Source organism: Pteropus medius, unplaced genomic scaffold (assembly GCF_902729225.1).
Source record: "Pteropus medius unplaced genomic scaffold, Ma_sr-lr_union100, whole genome shotgun sequence".
In the NCBI taxonomy this organism is placed as follows: domain Eukaryota; kingdom Metazoa; phylum Chordata; class Mammalia; order Chiroptera; family Pteropodidae; genus Pteropus; species Pteropus medius.
In genome coordinates this window covers 7,073,154-7,091,074 of record NW_024342474.1, presented here as the reverse complement: position 1 = coordinate 7,091,074, position 17,921 = coordinate 7,073,154, and positions in this window count along the sequence as shown.

Below are 17,921 nucleotides of genomic sequence, written 5' to 3'. Positions count from 1 at the left end.
AGCTCTATCATCATGGAGAGGGATGAAATGGATGCGAGAACCTAAGCGTCCATGGGAAGGGAGTAGAAGAGACAGTGTTAAGAGGAGATTGGATATCCTAATAGTAACACGGACTTGAGTTAATGAACACAAACTCAGGGTTGCTCCTCGGGCTGCCGGGAGCCTGCCCTTTAGACCCTCGGTGTACTAAGCAGGGAGGAACTGCTCATTTTCAAGGGTCTGAGTTCACAACTACGGCCAAGCAGAAGTCTACAGGTGGCCACCAGGGAAGAAAGAGTGGTAAGAATGAGCCTGGCAGCGCCCCCGGCCTCGGCCTCCCTGACAGCCTCACCCCAGCTCAGGCTGCTCCTCTTTCTCCTCAGTTTCTCTTCGGCTTCTGCACCTACGGCAGTCTCAAGAAATCAGATGGGGAGCTCGCCGGTCCCAGTCTCACCAGCTGACAGTGGCCCAGACCAGATGTTTCCTAGGAAGCTTTCACACTCTTCTCTCATTAGGCACTAATGGCACCAGGGCTGCTGGGGAGGAGGGGCACAAGGCTGCTGGGCCACAGCTGGCAAGCAGCTTTACTTCTGGATGACTTCAGCCTGAAAATCTACCTTAAGAATGCTCTCCTCTTAAAGGAAGGGAAAACCCTGTCGAGGCATGGACACAGGCTGCTTTCACCTCTGAATGGGGCCAGCAGGGAGGGGAGAGAGAGTGCCATCCTCTCTGTTCATAGACTGTTCTTTGTTCAACAGGAGGAATGGATTTCTGACACCACCACCAACCCGCCACTTGATAGAATCCACCAGGAGTGGCGAATTTCCCTGCACCCTGTCTCTTTCTATGGTATGTATAAAAGTCTGTAGGCTCCCGCAAATGTGTATCATATGAATACTGTGTTCCAGACACTACACTGGTGCTGGAGTTGCAAAGAGGAATAAGACACGCCTCCTGTCCTCAGCAAGTTTGTGATGGGGGTAGAGAGGGACAGAAATATAAACATAATTACAATAAGGTGTTACGAATGCTAATGGGAATTTATATGGGTAATGTGAAGACACAAAAGAGAAATAAGAGAAAGGTGGACAAAAGAAGAAAGGGTGGTGTTAGGTCTTGAAACAGAATGAATAGGAGTTTGGAGATCAGGCAAGAGGAAAAGGCAGTCCAGACAGAAGGAGCATGTGCAAAGGCATGGGGGCATGGGGAAATTTGGGCCCATACAATTGCCTGTGCTCTCTGTAACAATTAAGGGGAAATAAATTCAAACTTTTATTTATTCCTTTGATAAATATTTCTTGGACACCATCTTATGTTTTAAGCACTAAAGTCTGGTGAGTAACATAAATGGATATGGCCTTTTTGGAGCTTACAGTTTGGTCCTGGAGACAGACAATAAGCAAATAAATAAGTATATAAATTTCAAACTAGGGCAGCTGTTTTGAAGGAGATCATGAGTTCTATAATAAAGAAAAAGGAAACAGGGGAGGGTTTGCCTTCGATAGGATGCTAAAGAAGCCTCTTGGAGTTGAGGAGGATAATCAGCCGGGGAAGAGCCTTGCAGGCTAAGGAAACAGCCTGTGCAAAGGTCCTGAGGCAGAAAAGGGCTTGGAAAATTTGGGAAATCAAAAAGGGCCAGTGGCTGGATGGTAGAGAGAGAAGAGACAAGAAAGAAATACCTTTGATGAGATCTTAAAGGCCAGATCATGCAGGATCATGTAGGTCACAGCAAAAAACTGAGAGTCTTTTCTAAGTGCAAGAAGACAGAATAGTTTTGTTTTATGCAGGAGAGAGACATAATCTGAATTTAGCTGTGGGAAAAAAAAAAAACACTGACTTTTGTGTGAAGAATGTATTGGAAAAAAATCAAGAGTAAAAATTAAGAGATCAATAAGGAGGCTTTGCCCCTAGCCCAGTAAGAGCTGACAGTGGTCAATGGTAGTAGCAGTGGATATGGGAGAAATAGATGGATTTATGATATTAACTCGTCGTTCTGGCTCTCTTTCCTGTCTCGTAATACTTCCTTTTTTTTTTTAATGTCATAGTTTAGGCACCTCTGAGAACAATACACCATTAGCTTTTATCTTTTCACTGTAACAAGTACTTGACACTTGCCCTTAGTCTAGAAAAGATGGAGGAACCACAGAGAGCTGAGGTACAGACTCCTATCCAATGGCCTCTCATCTCCAGTTATTCTGGAGCTTCTCTGGCCTTCTTTGTCTATCTCTCTCTGTCCAACCCCGTCTGGAGTGCCCACCTCAGGCAGATTTTAGAGATTCGGGCATGGAGAAAAGAAGTGGAAGTCAATATCCTTCCTCTCAAACACTAAGTATTCATTAAAAGCCATTCTTTCCATAGTCTTTTCCTGCTTCCTAAGGTCTAGATAGAAGATGCTCACTGGGCCAGCCTGCTCCATGTTTTCTGCAGGTGTACCCCTGGCACATTTCTGGGCTCTGTTACATTCTGGTCTCTATTCTTGACCTTGAGGTCTGTCAGATTATCCATCTGCTCCAAAAGTTCAAGAACATACACACAGAAGAGGGTCAAGAATGCTCAGGTTGGTTTATAATTTATAACCCACTTCCCTCTAAAAGTTCTTGACCAAAGCCTCAGTCATTCTCAGGATCTTAATTCAGTCTTAAGAAAGTCTCCACACAACCACCTCTTCTGAGAACTATGAAGATTTATGTCATGTTCTCTTTATCAAACTTCATCGATCACTGTTTTGCAGTGACTGGAAAACAATTGTGCCAGTGTGTGTGTGTGTGTGTGTGTGTGTAATCCTTTATAAAACATTTTCCCATACATTTTCTCCTTTAGTATTTAGTACTTTCACAGGTGAAAAAAAGTATTTTTACAGGTAAAACAAGCAAGTCTCAGAAAAGTAAAGTTATTCGGTTATAGCCATACAACTTATAAGTTCCAAGAAAGTAGAGACTGTGTCTACATTTTTCTCCAGCATATGCCAGGGTCTAAGCATACATAGTAGAAATTTATGCCTGACACATAGTAGATATTTGATAAGTATTTGTTAAATTAATTAATGATACCTTGACACAACTGGGATTAAAAATTCTAGACTTAAACCTCTCTGTCTGCCATGTATGGATTCCATCTGATAAAACAGTGGGTCTATCAACAGAAATCAGAATAAATGAAACCAATTACTCAACTCAGCCTTGTAGCTCAGAAACATTCTTGTGTAACATGCATCAAAGCTACCCCCTATTTTATTGACTCTACCCATTTGAATTATTGTGAAACAAATGAGGCCATGCAGAAAGGAATTCTCAGACTAAGGATTTCTCACTATGCTTTGGTTCCATGACCTTTTGTGGTGCTACACACCCCTCCTCCTTCTCCAGCCCCCTAAATGTATATATGTTCACACATGCATTTTGCACACCATTTTACAGAGTGTACGCTCAAACTCCCTATTCAAGTTCAATATCATCTTTGGTTTGTTTTGTTTGTTTGTTTGTTTTTTGCCAAAACGGTTATTGAATGTATAGTGAGTGTCTCTCATAAACTATATGTCCCTACAGTGTATGTGGCTACTGCTGGGCTTCCAAGAGTAAGAAAAGAAGGAGGAAAAGTCAGAAGCTCACAAAAAGTGGTGTGCTTTATTGCATCTAAGGGGAACAGCAAGTCAGCTCCCTAAGATTTCTAATTGACTTGGAAAGCAAAGGATAGCAAAGGTTTGTGAAATGATTCTTTCAGACCCTCCTACTCAAGAAACCTCAGAGCAGCCTGCTGGATAGTTGACTAGTTTTTCGTTTATTTTTGAGGAATGAGAGAAGGTTGATTGTCCATTTAAATCCATGCTTACCTGTGGCTAGGAGCTGAGTAGTCTGACATATTACATCAAGTCCTGGTTATTCATGTAAATACGATCTACTTAATGGTTGATTTATCCTCAGAGAACTTTGAAACCCAGGCCATCTTTTTGCCCCTTGTCCCCACTAATATTCTTGGTAAATATAAATAGAGTGGTTTTATAAACATTATTTTAATAAACCCCAGAAATTGAGCCAAGACTAGCATCTACAACCCTGCTTTCGGGAACAGGCCTCCTTCCCTCAGATCATTATTCCTTGTGAAAATACCACATTCCGTTAAACAGACTTGCTCGTGTGGTCAAATAAAATGGTAAAATACAAAATAAAAAACCTTTTGTGTGGAGGAATGAATGAAGTAAAATAATTCTCCTGCCAGCTCAAATATATCTAAGCATCTCTGGAGTTCCACAACCTTCAAAATAAAGATGAATCTGTGAAGATTAGCAGTGACAGCCATGGGAAGTAGAGAAGGATAGCAGAGCCCAGCAAGCTTTTAATAAGGGGGAAAGAATTCCACCACTGAGAATGCAGGGGCCCCAAATCCTGTATATAGCAACTGAATATAATGTAAGCTTCCCATATCCTGCTTGCTATCACTGTGTCCTCACTTTAGAAAGGCAAAATTTCTCCAACAGAATGAAAATTTTATGCTATCCATGTATAATATATATTTTTAAATTATGAAATAAAGTATTTAAAACAAATTATACATATGTAACAGAAAATATATTTAACAAACTAATGTATAATAAAAATATGTGTAAATGTATACCTATATACATATATACAATGTATTACAAAAAAATGTAATACTTAGGCACGCTTAAAAGCAAGAGTTAATGATAGTAACCTCATATTTAATGCTTGTTGTATGCCAGGTGCTGTTCTCAGTATTTTACATATATCAACTCATTTGATCCTCACAACTCCATAATTATTATCCCCATTTTACAGCTGAGGTACAAAGAGATTAAGTGACTTGACCAAAATTATACAGCTAATAAGTGGCAGAGCTGATATTTTAATTCCAAGTTTCAGAATCTGGATTCTGTGCTTTTAATCACTACTTTAAAGGAGAGCTCCGGGCAGAAGTTAAAGGTGCAATTCCCCATGGATATGTTGGAGCTGGAATACACCAGAAGCTGGAGTAGTATCCGCTGGGTAGGACAGGTGCTGAAATCACATACCCATGTCCGCTGTAAAGCTGAACCCAAAATCCTGTCTAAAGCCAGACACAGGGTTATTCTATCCTAACTCAGCACTAGGGGAACTATCAGCAGATTAGGGATATGGCACCAAAGAGGGGAAAAGTCACCTGCAGAAAACAGAAAACCCAAGACCAGGAGTGGGTTCCAAATTCATACTACCTACATGATATGGAAATGAGAAATTAACATAAAAACTGGCCTACAAGCAAACTTCGGACATCTCCAGAGAGATGCTTTTCATGGAAAACAACTCTCCCTGAAGATGAGCTCAAAAGCACATAAGGAAACAAACTCCCTTGAAAGACAGTGAGCAAATGTACAAGAATAGAGACAACCAAGCAATCTGAAAGAGGTCTTTAATTAGCACTTCTTAATATTTAAGAGAAAAACAAAGAAATAGGCAAAAAGAAATATTTTAGAGAAATAATATGAGAATTTTGTTAAAAAAGAGGCAAATATAGATTCATTATAAAAATATAGTCATTAAAAATTTTTTAAGGCCTTAATATATGAGAAAAAGAAAAAACAGCGCTGTGCAGCTGAGAAGAAAATTAGTAAATTAAAGATAAATGTGAGGTTATCACAAAGAACACAATTCAGAGAGATAAAGATATGGAGCATATAAAAAGAAAGATAAAAAGACATGGAGATAGAATGAAAAGCATCACATGTGGTAAAGAGGTATTATTTGAGGAGACAAAGGTAAAAACATTTTCAGATTTCAAGAAAATTATGAGTCTGTACACTGAAAAAGAACATAGAATCCAAATAGGATAATTAAATACATATCCATACCTAAACACATAATATGAAAACTGCATTACATAAAAATAAAGATAAAGGCTACCAGAAAGAAAAGACAATTATCTTAAAAGGTATGATAGTCATAATAATCAGATTAACAGCTGACTTCTCATCAGCAATAATGGATTCCAGAAGATAATGGAATACTATATTTTAAGTACTGCTGGGACACAACAGTCATTTTAGCTTTTCATAATCTGTTAAATGATAGCAAAATAAAGATCTTTTCAGACTACTAAAAAACTAAAAAAGCTTACTACTAAGACTTTCATGGAAAGAAAAGATAATACTTCAGCATGAGCAAAATTTAACACAGAAGGAAAGAGTGAGGTGCAAGAAGCATTGGTGAACAAAGTAAAACATGTTGGGAAATTTAAATAAGTATTGACAGTGGAAATACGACGCTCTGGTCAGCCATAACACAGAAGAGGAAGGATCACTTTGGATTTAGAGAGTTCTGAGGTACTTGTCTAATTTGGGAGGAAATAGACATTGATAAACCTCACACTTTGAAAATTATGTCATTAACATAGCAATATAAAATATGCTAATTGGATGATGGTATCTTCTAATCTGTTAACCAGTCATTTGTGTATCCCTTGAGATGTTTTTTAAAAATATAGATTCCCAGGCCCCCTTGATGATTCTAGTTCAGTACATCTGGAGGGATGGGCCTTTGTTCTTATGTTTTTAAAAAGCTCCCCAGCTAATTTTGCTGGGAGCTCAGAGTTGTTACTGACTAGCTCAGAAGGGTGCGTCCTTTGGTCTCCTCCTTGTTGGGTCTCCAAGATGGACAGACAAACTGTGAGCCAGAACCCATTAAAAAAACAACATACCATAAGAAGAAGCTCTTGGGCAAGCGTCCCAGGATTTTAATGGGAAAAGTCTCTTTATTCTCCCTGGCAAGTAATGTTTTTCCAGGTGATTGATTTGAGGAGGTAATTTAGTAGATCCTGATAATTGGAAGAAAATTATTTTGAAGTGATGACTTAAATTATATATTGGCAGGAATTGACTATTTAGGCATAATGAGTTTAATTGAGTATCAGGAAGCATTTTTTTATGATGATGTAGTAACTGTCAGCATTCTGCATGCAGTAGCAGGGAGGTTTAAATGTTTGAAGTAATTGAACAGTAGATACTGCTTGTGAGAATGTGCTTTTTAAAAATATGTAAAAGTTATTAGTTCCTTCTTTAGCCTGGGTAAGAAGCAAAAGCCAATGCCCGAAAGTCCCATAAAAATACAGCTTGGCTATGACTAAAATGGGATGTCACTTACCAGATCCTCAAGTGGAGGTCCCATGATCTATTTCTGAAGAATATTTTATCAGTGGGGCCCAAATTCCTAAACTCAGCAATACATATCCTACATATAAAAAGCCAAAGTCTATGGAAATGCACCTAACACCTGATATACTGATTTGGGGGGATTAGAAAAAGTGTGTAGTGTTATGTTAACCACTCCCCCTGCCACTCTTTATTTGAAGGCCTTGGGCTGTGGGAGTGGTAGGAATTTAGGAATCTTTGTCTATAGAGTTGATAATAGCCAAGACTGAGTTAAAGGAGACTTACCAGTTCTTCCCATTAACAGCAACCCTAAAAGAGCAAGATCCTACCAGCTCAGTCATGGTGTACTCGGTCGTGAGCCTCTGAGCCTGCTCCCTCTCTAAGACTGAATGGCTCAAGAGCAGGGACGTGGTCTCGTTAATCAAAGAATCTCCAAGCGTAGCCTTGTGTCCGGCACATACTGGGTACCCAGTATATTTTTGTTTTTGAGTGAGAGAGAGAATAAAGTCCTTGAGGTCGATGCACTTATCATCTCAAAAAACATTTTCCTCCCTTTTCACATAACCCTCTGCCCCATGTAACCTGAGCTAGTTAAGCTCTTGGTTCATATAGATCTGCACTTTCCAATATGATAGTCACAGGTGGCTATTTACATTGAAATTAATTAAAATTAAATAAAAATTAAGTTCCTTAGTCATACAAGCTACAGTGTAAGTGCTTGATAGCCACATATAGCTAATGGCTACTGTCTTGGACAGCACAACAGTAAAACATTTCCATCACTGTAAAAAGTTCTATTGGACAGGGCTAGTATAGACCCCAGCTGGGACCCCTGGAGTTCTACACCCATTTCTGACTTTACCAATTATTAACTGCGTGCCTGGGAAAATCAATCAAGTTCACTTGTATATGCTATTTTCTCTGCCTAAAGAACTTTTCCCTTATGTAGTAGTCTAGTGAATTCTCATCTTTCAGGTCTCAGCTCACTTAATATCCCCAGGTAGGTTAAAGCCTCTCGTTGGACCTTATACAAATCCTTGTCGATGTCAAGGTTGAGATTTTATGTATTTTTATGTAATTATTTGATTAATATCGGTCTCTCTTAAGAAACTGTCAGCTCCAGTTTGGTTTTGTTCAGCATTACACCCCTGGTACCTAGCAAAGTGAGTGATGCATAGTAAGCAAACAGTATTCATTGAAAAATCAATGAATGAACCATCAGTTTTAATGTCTGTGCCATGACCATTGCAAATGGCTGGTGCTCTGCTAGACTCATACTTAGCTGAGATGCACAGCTAAGGCCATATCTGTTGTCACAGGCATCATCCCTGCTAATCATTGCTAATGATGTTCATTCCGCTTCGTTGTTGCCTGTGCTAAATATTTTCAATGTCATTCCCTGGTGATTTGCCAGTATAATTAAGAATTTCAAGGTAAATGGATTGGCTACTAGTTGAACATTCACAAAGTAAGAACATAACATTTCATTTAGGCTTTAAGACACACACTATTATCCTTCATATCTAGAGGCTACTCATCCAAACTCTCCATCAAGTCAAAAACCTGACACTGAAATCCTGGACAGTTTTCTGAACAATAACTGTCCTCTAGGAAATCCCCCACCTCCAGGTTTTAACATTCAGCCTGACTTCCAGGATTATATATGGGAAGTTAGAAAACATACATGTCAGTGCTTCAAAATTCTAGCCACATTTCTCCCAAGTGCCCCAGAGGTTTGCAACTGTCTGGGCTCTCCTGAGCATCATCCCACGCCTCTTGTTTCAGTGGAAACTTGAGGAAGTGGGGGCAGTTCCAGCTGAGTGTCTCCTGAAGTGGGTCAGATCTGTACATACCACAACCATCGAGTGAGTACAGGCAGACCAAAACAGCAACAAAAAGGGCCGCCCACTCAGGCTCCTGTGAGCCTTCACGTCTGACTTCATGTGGCTCTCACTCAGAAACGGAAGTGGAAAACCAAATAAAGTCAACTCCATGGAGGTCCTGGGGATTTAACACTGAGCAGCCACACGAATACCAGAGTGATGCATCATGATTCATGTTCTTACAATAAATGCCTAAGAAAGTAATAAGGATTTGGCACTTAGTATAAAGCATTGGCAAGACAGCTCAAAGTTTTCTGCCTATTGTAAAGTGTAGCCTGGGACATTTTCTCTCATTGAGAAATATGTATTAGCAACGTTATCTATAGTAGCAAAGGAATTACTCATAAAGCTTTATTAAGTGATGTCAAGACTTTTTTTCAGAGTGTTCTTTTTTGTCCTGGGAGAAGCTTTAGAAAATACACTAAGTTATTTTTACCAGTGTGTCTATACTGGCCCAATATTAGAAGATAAAATACATACCTAAAGGATTAGCAATCTAGAAGTCACCTTTCCCAAAGTGATTCACTTGGGGGGAAAAGTGCTGAAAAATTAAATACCCTCTTGATTTAATGTTGTTCGTATTTACAGAGTAGATTCTGCAAAGAACAGAAACAAGTTGAGGCAAAGAGCATTCCTATAAAGCAAACATTTAAGGAATAATGAAAAAAAAAAAGACCAGATGGTTCTCTAAGCCCTCACAAGTATGGGAAAGAGTGTGATGTCTCATCAGGAAAGGGGTTTTTCATTTAGAAAAACAAAATAAATAAACTTGCATCTCCATGGTGGTTCAGCCAGCATGTGGCCCAGCCGATGTATCCATTCTGGCCCACTGTAGCATGGACACAGCCTTACCAGCAAATCAGGTGTATGCTGATCTGCATTGCTCATTAAGGCAGCTGAAATAGATAGGGAAGGTGCAAGCCATTTATCTTGCACATCGAATGAATATCTCCCTGGCAGATGGCCTGATGGTGTGGATTCCTGGGTTAAAATAGAAGAGTTGGAAGAGGCTTTGTGAAGAATTAGTCTTCTCTGCCCTTTTGCTCAATGTGAGAGGTGCCCAGGCAGCATCTCCAACAGTTTTCCGGATCTATACTCTCAAGCAACATGACTCAGAGGGGAAAGCAAGGGGCACTGGGACACATTTGCAGGGCAACCTGTGCCCAGGGCAGTGGAAGCCCTTCTGCCATCTCTCCCTAGGCCCCCCACTTCCTCTTGGTCTCTCTTGTCTCTAGGCCTTTGCACACATGGTTCCTTCTGTGCAGAATGCTCTCTGCCCCCGACTCCTCACCAACCTTGCCTGGCTAACTCCTACTTATCCTTGTAGGCCATCCCTTTTGCCAAGAAGCCCTTCCTGACTTGGCAAGCTTGGGTAAGGTGCTGTTGTTCTGGTTCCTCCCTCTAGGGTGACCTGTAAAATCAGGACAGTCCCAGGCAATTCAGAACAGTCTTCCTATCTCCCATGCTTCTTGTGCTTGCCTTTCTCAGACTTAGGGTCTTCTATTATAACTGCCCATTCACTGGTAGCACTGGAGACTGTCAGTTCCCTGAGGACATAAGGCCATTCATCACTGTAATCTTTGCACAGGTCTGGGACAGGGCAGATAAGAAAAAATCATAACTGGAGTGGGTATGTAGAGCTGAATGAATGAACGAGAAATTGGCTTTTTTTTTTTTTCCTGATGGGTCTCTGGGTCTTGTTTCCTGCAGCCTCCCTGGTTCTTTCTCCAATTCAGGCATAGATCCTGAAATCTGCCATGGCACTCCCCCCGCCAGCACCTGGAGCAGCTAATATTTGCCTGGCAGAGACTCCTGCATGCAAATTAATGAGCCCTTCTTTCCCACTCCAAGTCCCCGGTTACCTTTACTTACTAGTATAAAGAGACTCAGGCCTAGGAAATGTATTTTGTTATTGTCGATTTCTTTGGCTACTATTAATTGAGAGCTTATGCGTATAGTGGTATGCTAGGCCCTTTCACTTATTTTCAGATTTAATATTCAAAATATTTCTATGATGTCTCACTGCCACCATTTTCCAGATGAGGACACAGTGGCTTAGAGAAGTTAAATAACTTGCCCAGCAACCCAGTTGGTTAACGGGGGACCCGGGGCTAGATCTCAAGTCAAGAGCTGGGCTTCAAAGCCTAGTTTTTGACTGCCAGAGGCTTTCTCCTGGGTTGGAAGGAGGCCAACTAGGGAGGGCTTTACTATCAAATTTGTAGCACAACAAACTGAGGCAAGGGACACACGGGGCTGCTCTGTCCCTTGCCCATTATATATCCCGAGCCTGGCCTCTTCTGGGTGAAAGGAAGCATGATTCAGAAGTGTACACCCCTGAATTTCAGGGAAGACGGGCCCAGCTGAATGAATAGCTGATGCAACAGGAAGATTCTCAAACCCTTTACATAATAAAGGAGAAGCCAAGATCAAGAGAGGGTGGTACTCTTGTCCAAGGGGACAGTCGGGCAGCGACAACATCAGGCTTGAACCTCTAATCTCCCGACTTCTTGTCCTTGTTCGCTCCCTACTTTCTTTCCCCGTTTTATGACTATTAAAAACATACAAGGCTCTCTTTAACACATTCCTTGGGTTTTAAAGCTGCTGCTCCTGCTGCCCTCTCTTCCCAATCCAAATATTTTTTTCTTTCTTCCTAACATTTGAGGAAGAAAGTGTGATGGTTAACAGCATTTGAATTTCACAATGTCACTGTAACATGTAATAAATACTTTTTATTATTTATTTCCAAAATGCTTAGGGGCCATGGAAGACTAAAGGCTACTCTCTTCTGATGCAGCTCTAACAAATTTACTCCGGTCATTGGTTGGAGGTGGGTGAGGAAACACAGTTAGACGTGGTGCTTTAAACTTATCAGTGCTACAGGCCGAGTCTCCATGATTTTGCTAGAATTGTATGTGACCGGCAGGTTTGTTTTAGCTTAATCTCTGTGGCCCTCAGAACGGCAGTTTCTGAGAAACACATATTCAGCCCTCAGGACCAGCTGAATAAGCTAAGAAGGAAACTGGATGAAGAGTCTGGTCACTCCAGAGTCCACAGTAATCAGAAAATTCTGTCCCACAATAAGGGCTGCAGAAAACACTGCACGTTCAAAGCCAGTTGGCCAAACAAACTTTGGGGAAATATTTAGAACTTTTTTAAACTGTAGATAAAAAGACCTGAGACTATAGAACCTTTACCTACCACCTTCATCTCCCTCCATACCTACAACCCAGGAATGTTGCTTGCACTAAAAAGGCATCTTCCTTAGAGGACCTCTGAACTTAAAACAAATGCTGTTTAATTTGCCATTCATTAGGGGTGTATCTGGATTGATTTATTGTGCCCTTCTGACCCCAAGTCTTTGGAACAGCATTCCTTCACGATTAAACAGGGGAAGGATTCAGGCAGGACTTTCAGGGATAAGCGTAGAAGGCTACGACAATACTTCAAATTGCTCCGTATCAGGTAACCCAAAGGAAACGCTCAACCCAATTCAATTCAGCGTTGAATGCACGTGAGCCAGACAAGAGTTTGCATTTTTTTTACCCAGGTTTCTCAAGCCTTTCCTAAGGGATGTGGCCAGCACAGACCACTATTATCCAGATTATGGGCTTTTGAGTACTTCCACATTCAGGATATTCTGAGAATGTCTAACCACATACAATTGATCACAGAAATTGCAGTCGCTTTTGATCCCGAGGAAGTCGGCTCTTCCTGGTAACTCACCCGGCAGCAGCAAAAAAAAATTTTGTTTAAAAGAAAAAGAAAAAGAAAAGAAGAGGAGGAGGAGGAGGAGGAGGAGGAGGAGGAGGAGGAGGAGAGAAGAGGAAGAAGAAGAAGAAGAAGAAGAAGAAGAAGAAGAAGAAGAAGAAGAAGAAGAAGAAGAAGAAGAAGAAGAAGAAGAAGAAGAAGAAGAAGAAGAAAGAGGAGGAGGAGGAGGAGGAGGAGAAAGAGAAGAGAGAGAAAAAACAAGAAAAGAAAGAGGTGGGTGGGGAGTTCTCACACACAGAGAATAAATTCCTACTGGCAGCTCAGTAGGCCAGGGATAATCAGAAAATGAGAAAAACCTTGTAAAGCACTGAGAAGAGTGAGGCTACATCAATTGCCCTTTAGAAACGGGATCAACAGCCTCTCTTGTGGGTGGCGCAAGTATAATTACAGCAATTAAGAGGAAAGACTACAGTCCTTTTTTTGCTCTTAATGTGTAAACAAACAATTCAAGGACTTGTAAGCAGAAGAGAATTGGTACATAGTTTAATCGTATCTACTACTGTGGCTCTCCTTGCTTTAATTGGCTTCCAGGAAAATTTTAAGGGCTGAGGACTTTATGGTTGTGATTTTAGTTAAAAGCACAGATTTACCTGGAGCCAGTGATGGGGAGGGAGAGGAGGCACTTCAACTGGCTACCAAGCCCCCTAGGACCAGTGAGGCCCCCCCGCTCCACTTCCCCACCTTACCCTTCCAGACTGTGTGAGGCCTGAGGGGAAGGGACTCAGGCTGAGGATGCCCTGTTTCCCACTCTTCCTATGAGGCCCTGGATACTGTGTGCCCTCTGGAGCAGCCACAATTTGATCTTCCTGCATTCCTCTCCCCTTCTCTCTTCCTCCTACCCAAAGTGGCATGTGTTGTGTTGTCTAGCAAACATCCTAATTCAGTTTTGTTCTCCCATGAAAGAAATAAAGAGGAGTCTGAGGCAGTAGATTGGGCTGGGAAGTGGCTCCTAGGAAGTCCTCAGATCCAGCATCCTCACCCAGGGGCTGACATCCTACCATCTGTGAGGGGCTGGTTTCCTAAGGATTGCTTGGATTTATTAATGCAGCTAAATAAATGAATCCCTGGCTATTCACCATGGAACTCAGTTACATGGAACTGCTGCTGTGAAAAGCAGCTTGATTACAAATCAAGGCTCAAAAATTCTCTGGAGGATGACTTCTGACCTCTCCCTAAAGAATTTGGTGCATGCTTCATCGTCTAGCTGTAAGTCAGACCATCCTAAACATAGCCTCAGAACATAGTGACGATCCATCCAGCTATTTTCTCATGATGCAATAACAAGCCAGCAGACAGAAGCTTAATTCTACTGATAGGGATTCTGCTTCAGTTTAAGAATTGTCTTCGGTAGCTCTTTCAAATGCAAATGATTTTGCTCCCATATTTTGGTGTCCTGCAAAATGAGAGCATCTTTTCTCAAGACAAGGCTGATGGAGAAAATGTTCCTGGCTAGGACCTGGTAAACCAGAGCCCTCCCACCACCTCTGTGGCTGTTTGGCTGGAGAACCAAGAAGCTGCCTGCCTAGCTCTCTGCCTGTCCTGTACACTAGGCCAGGATTCTCTTGCTGCTCCAGGCTACCTTCCATACTAACTCCCTACAGGGCATGTTCACCACTCCCTTGTACCCTCACAAAGCTCACCTGACCTGAAAGGAGCTAGAGCCATCCAGTGGAGGCTGGCAGCCAGCTTTCATGATAGACTTGAGGGCCAAGTCAGAACTGCTCACTTGGATATGCATAGCTCTTCTACAGGATGGACCCTGAGGGTCCCTGGCGAGTGTTCCCAGGAATGGGAGAGCAGGTGTAAAGATTCTGCCTGCTGAACTCTCTCTAAGGTCTTGTGCAGAGCCAAGTTCGGTGACCTCTGGAGTACGACGTGATAAGCTTTTGGCTTTATGTCAACTGGCACTTCACGAAACAGAGGAATACTTAATACAAAGTGAAGGGACAAAGATATGTGGTGTCTGGCTTTTGCTAGATCTTTGCATTTTGAAACACAGGTTTGAGCCAGAGTCAGAAAGAAAGAATAGTTATTGGGTGGGGATAGTGTGATAGGGGTGTAGGAACTTGGGATGCAATTCTTAGTTCTACCATCAATTCACTGTGGGATAGTGAAACTCTCAGAGTCTCTATTTCTGATGGCAAAAGCTAGAGAGCAAAATCTTTAGCACCCATTAAAAACGTGACCATTCCAAATGGTTTATGATAATTTTTCTGGGAAAATAAAGTATAATCGAAATAACGTGAGTGAATCAATGGGAAAAAGCATAAGTACACAAGACTCTCTACATCCCCAACACTGTATAATGTCATATCACATCACAGAGAAGAAAATAGAAAGAATAATGTGTCTCTGGAGAGTTTAACAACATCTCAAACCTATTTGTCCCATGAACGCAAATGTTTATATTATATAGCCAAAGTGCCATATTAGGAAATAGTTTTTCTGTAAGGTTTTCTCAACTGGGTAATGGACAAATGGATCCAAAATGATAAGAAAAAATTTATTTCCTTGGTTCTTTGAGGTTTTCTTTTGACTCTCAGTTCCCATCTCCTTAATATGCAGGCAGAGTTGGGTGTCTGAAAATGCTTGCCCTTTCTGGGAAAGCAGAAGCAGGAATGGCCGTGGGACTCTGACAATATATGTGGCAGGTCTGGAGATCATAGGTTCCAACCCCTCTGAAGGAAAGATCCAGCCACCTAGCTGGGGAACGGACAGGAGAAAAGAGAACTGTTGGCACTGGCTTAATCAAGTTGTCCAGCGATGAATTGACCAATGTCCTGGGTCCCTGCTCAGGAAAAAGCTCTACCCAGCATGCAAACCTTTCTAGTAAACATCTTGATGACCAGAAATTAAAGAGATGGTTCACTGTCAATCAAGGGAAGGGCCTCTGGTACCCCTCTGCTGGGTTTGACTTTGTTTCCACCATGTATCAGCTGCATTATCTCTGGCAAGTTACTGGGCCTTGGTTAACTCATACATAAAGTAGAGATAATGGTACTAACCTCATCAAGTTACGTTAAAGATTAAGTGAGTTAATAAATGTAAAGCACTGATAATAGTGATTCATCTATAATAAGCAACCGTGAATGTTAATTATAGTTACTACCGTTATTTTTACTGTCAAAATTAGTATTATTCTTACAAGAACACATCAGCTTGCCTTCCAAAATATCCAAAAGCATATGTTTGAGACCGTTGGGTTGGGTGAGTCCAATGTAAAATTGATGTAGGTGAAGGGGGTCTCTGAGGCCCCTTCTTTGGGACCAAGTTCTCCTTTCTATTAACCATCAGAAACCCTTGCCAAAACTCACAAATATCTTTAAGCCTCCAGTGGCCCAGATGTTCCCCCCAACCCTGACTGCACACTGCCAGCAGCTACTACCACACACACACACACACACACACACACACACACACACTTATTGACCCAGCCTCTGAGGCCTTCGGTCTCTTCCCATTCCTGACCTGACCAACTTTGGGATATAATAAATTAGGGAATTGGTCTTTATGGGATAGCCTACATTACTGTGACTAAAGGCTTCTGCACATATGAACATCTCTTACCCTTCTGACCTCAAGAAGACAGAGAGAAGGGACTGGCCTCCTATCTGTCTCATAGCTCAGGTTCCTTGCTATGTATTTACAGCTACTTTCCATGGAGCCTGCCATGTTCTCCCCTGCTAATAGAGAATGCAAGGCCAAACTCCTTAGAATTACAAGATCCTTTGTAGTCAGCCCCTGCTTAACCTTTCCAATTCGTTTCCCAGCAGACATCCTCACAGACATGTCTTGCTCCTCCACACTCATGAGATTTTGCACACAGTGCATCTCATACCCAGAATGTGCATCCTGGCAAACTCTATTCAAAAGTTACATCCCCTGGTGCACATTCCTATACTTTCTTGGGTAGAATTAGACACTTGCTTTGCCCCTATAATGTTTATTATTCAACTATGTATCTTGACACTATTTTCAAAATCTACCATATTTGCTAAGAACCTACTAGATACTTGCCAGGGGTTAATCTGTTTTGTTTGGTTTGGTCTGGTTTGGTTTCGAGATAATTGTTTGGAATTCAGAATTCAGACCCTCATTTATTTGCAGGATTATTATAAGTCCTCCAACTGGTCTCCCACTTTCCAGTTCATTCTTGCCACCCAGTTACTTCCATGTACAAAAATCATCAATGACCATGCATCACCTACAGATTAAAGTCTGAACTCCATAGTTTGGTGTTCCTCTTGTGTTGCTTCACTCTGTCATTCTATCCTCACTCTGATCCTCATTGTTCACCCTATGCTCATGTCATCTGGAGTATCTGCAGTTGTTACCCCTTTGTAGATTGATTTGTTCCCACTGATAGTAACTCCCTCGTCCCCCTTCTCCACTGAGCCAGCTCCTCTTCACCCTTCAAAGCCCCAGTGAAACATTATCTCCTATGGGATGTTTTCTCTGATCTTCCCTCACTAGTACCAGTTGCTTCCTTCTCTGAGTTTTTAGAACACATTCTACACATCTCAATTTTACCTATCTTTGTTAGTTATTTATGTGCCTCGACTTCATCAGACTGGAGACCCTGGAGTCCCACGTTCATTCCTTTTAATTCTTGGGAAGTTTTTAGTCTCTGTGAATGGTGCTCACTGGTGTTCTGTGGTGCCCAGCCTGAGTGTCCATTTGCAGAAGCTCCTGAGGTCAGAGACCTTTCTGGCACCTCCAAATGCATCACACAGGAGGCATCTCTTCTTTCTGTGAGGGAGATCTTCTCTGCAGAAAACATGCACCCTGTACATACTGACATTCTGATTCTCACTTCCAAGTGAGATTGCATTTTAGTGACTATAGGCTAAAAATTAACTCAGTCAAATTAAGCTTCTTCTTTTCCCCTGTTAAATATTTCATTTTCAAAGTCTTCTACTCACTTGTTGTTTTAACCGCAGCTCCAAATGACTTTGTTCCCTTGTGAACTCCTTTTTTTTTTTTTTTACGGGGGGGGAGACTTTTGCTTAAAAAGGAGTATGTACAGTAATGATTCATTCACAGGCTAGTGTTTTCAGTCAGATCAGGTGAATCTACTGTCATTTTGAGTTCATTTATTCATTCAGAAAACTCAGATCCATCTGGGCAGGCACTGTGCTAGGGGCTGGGGTCAG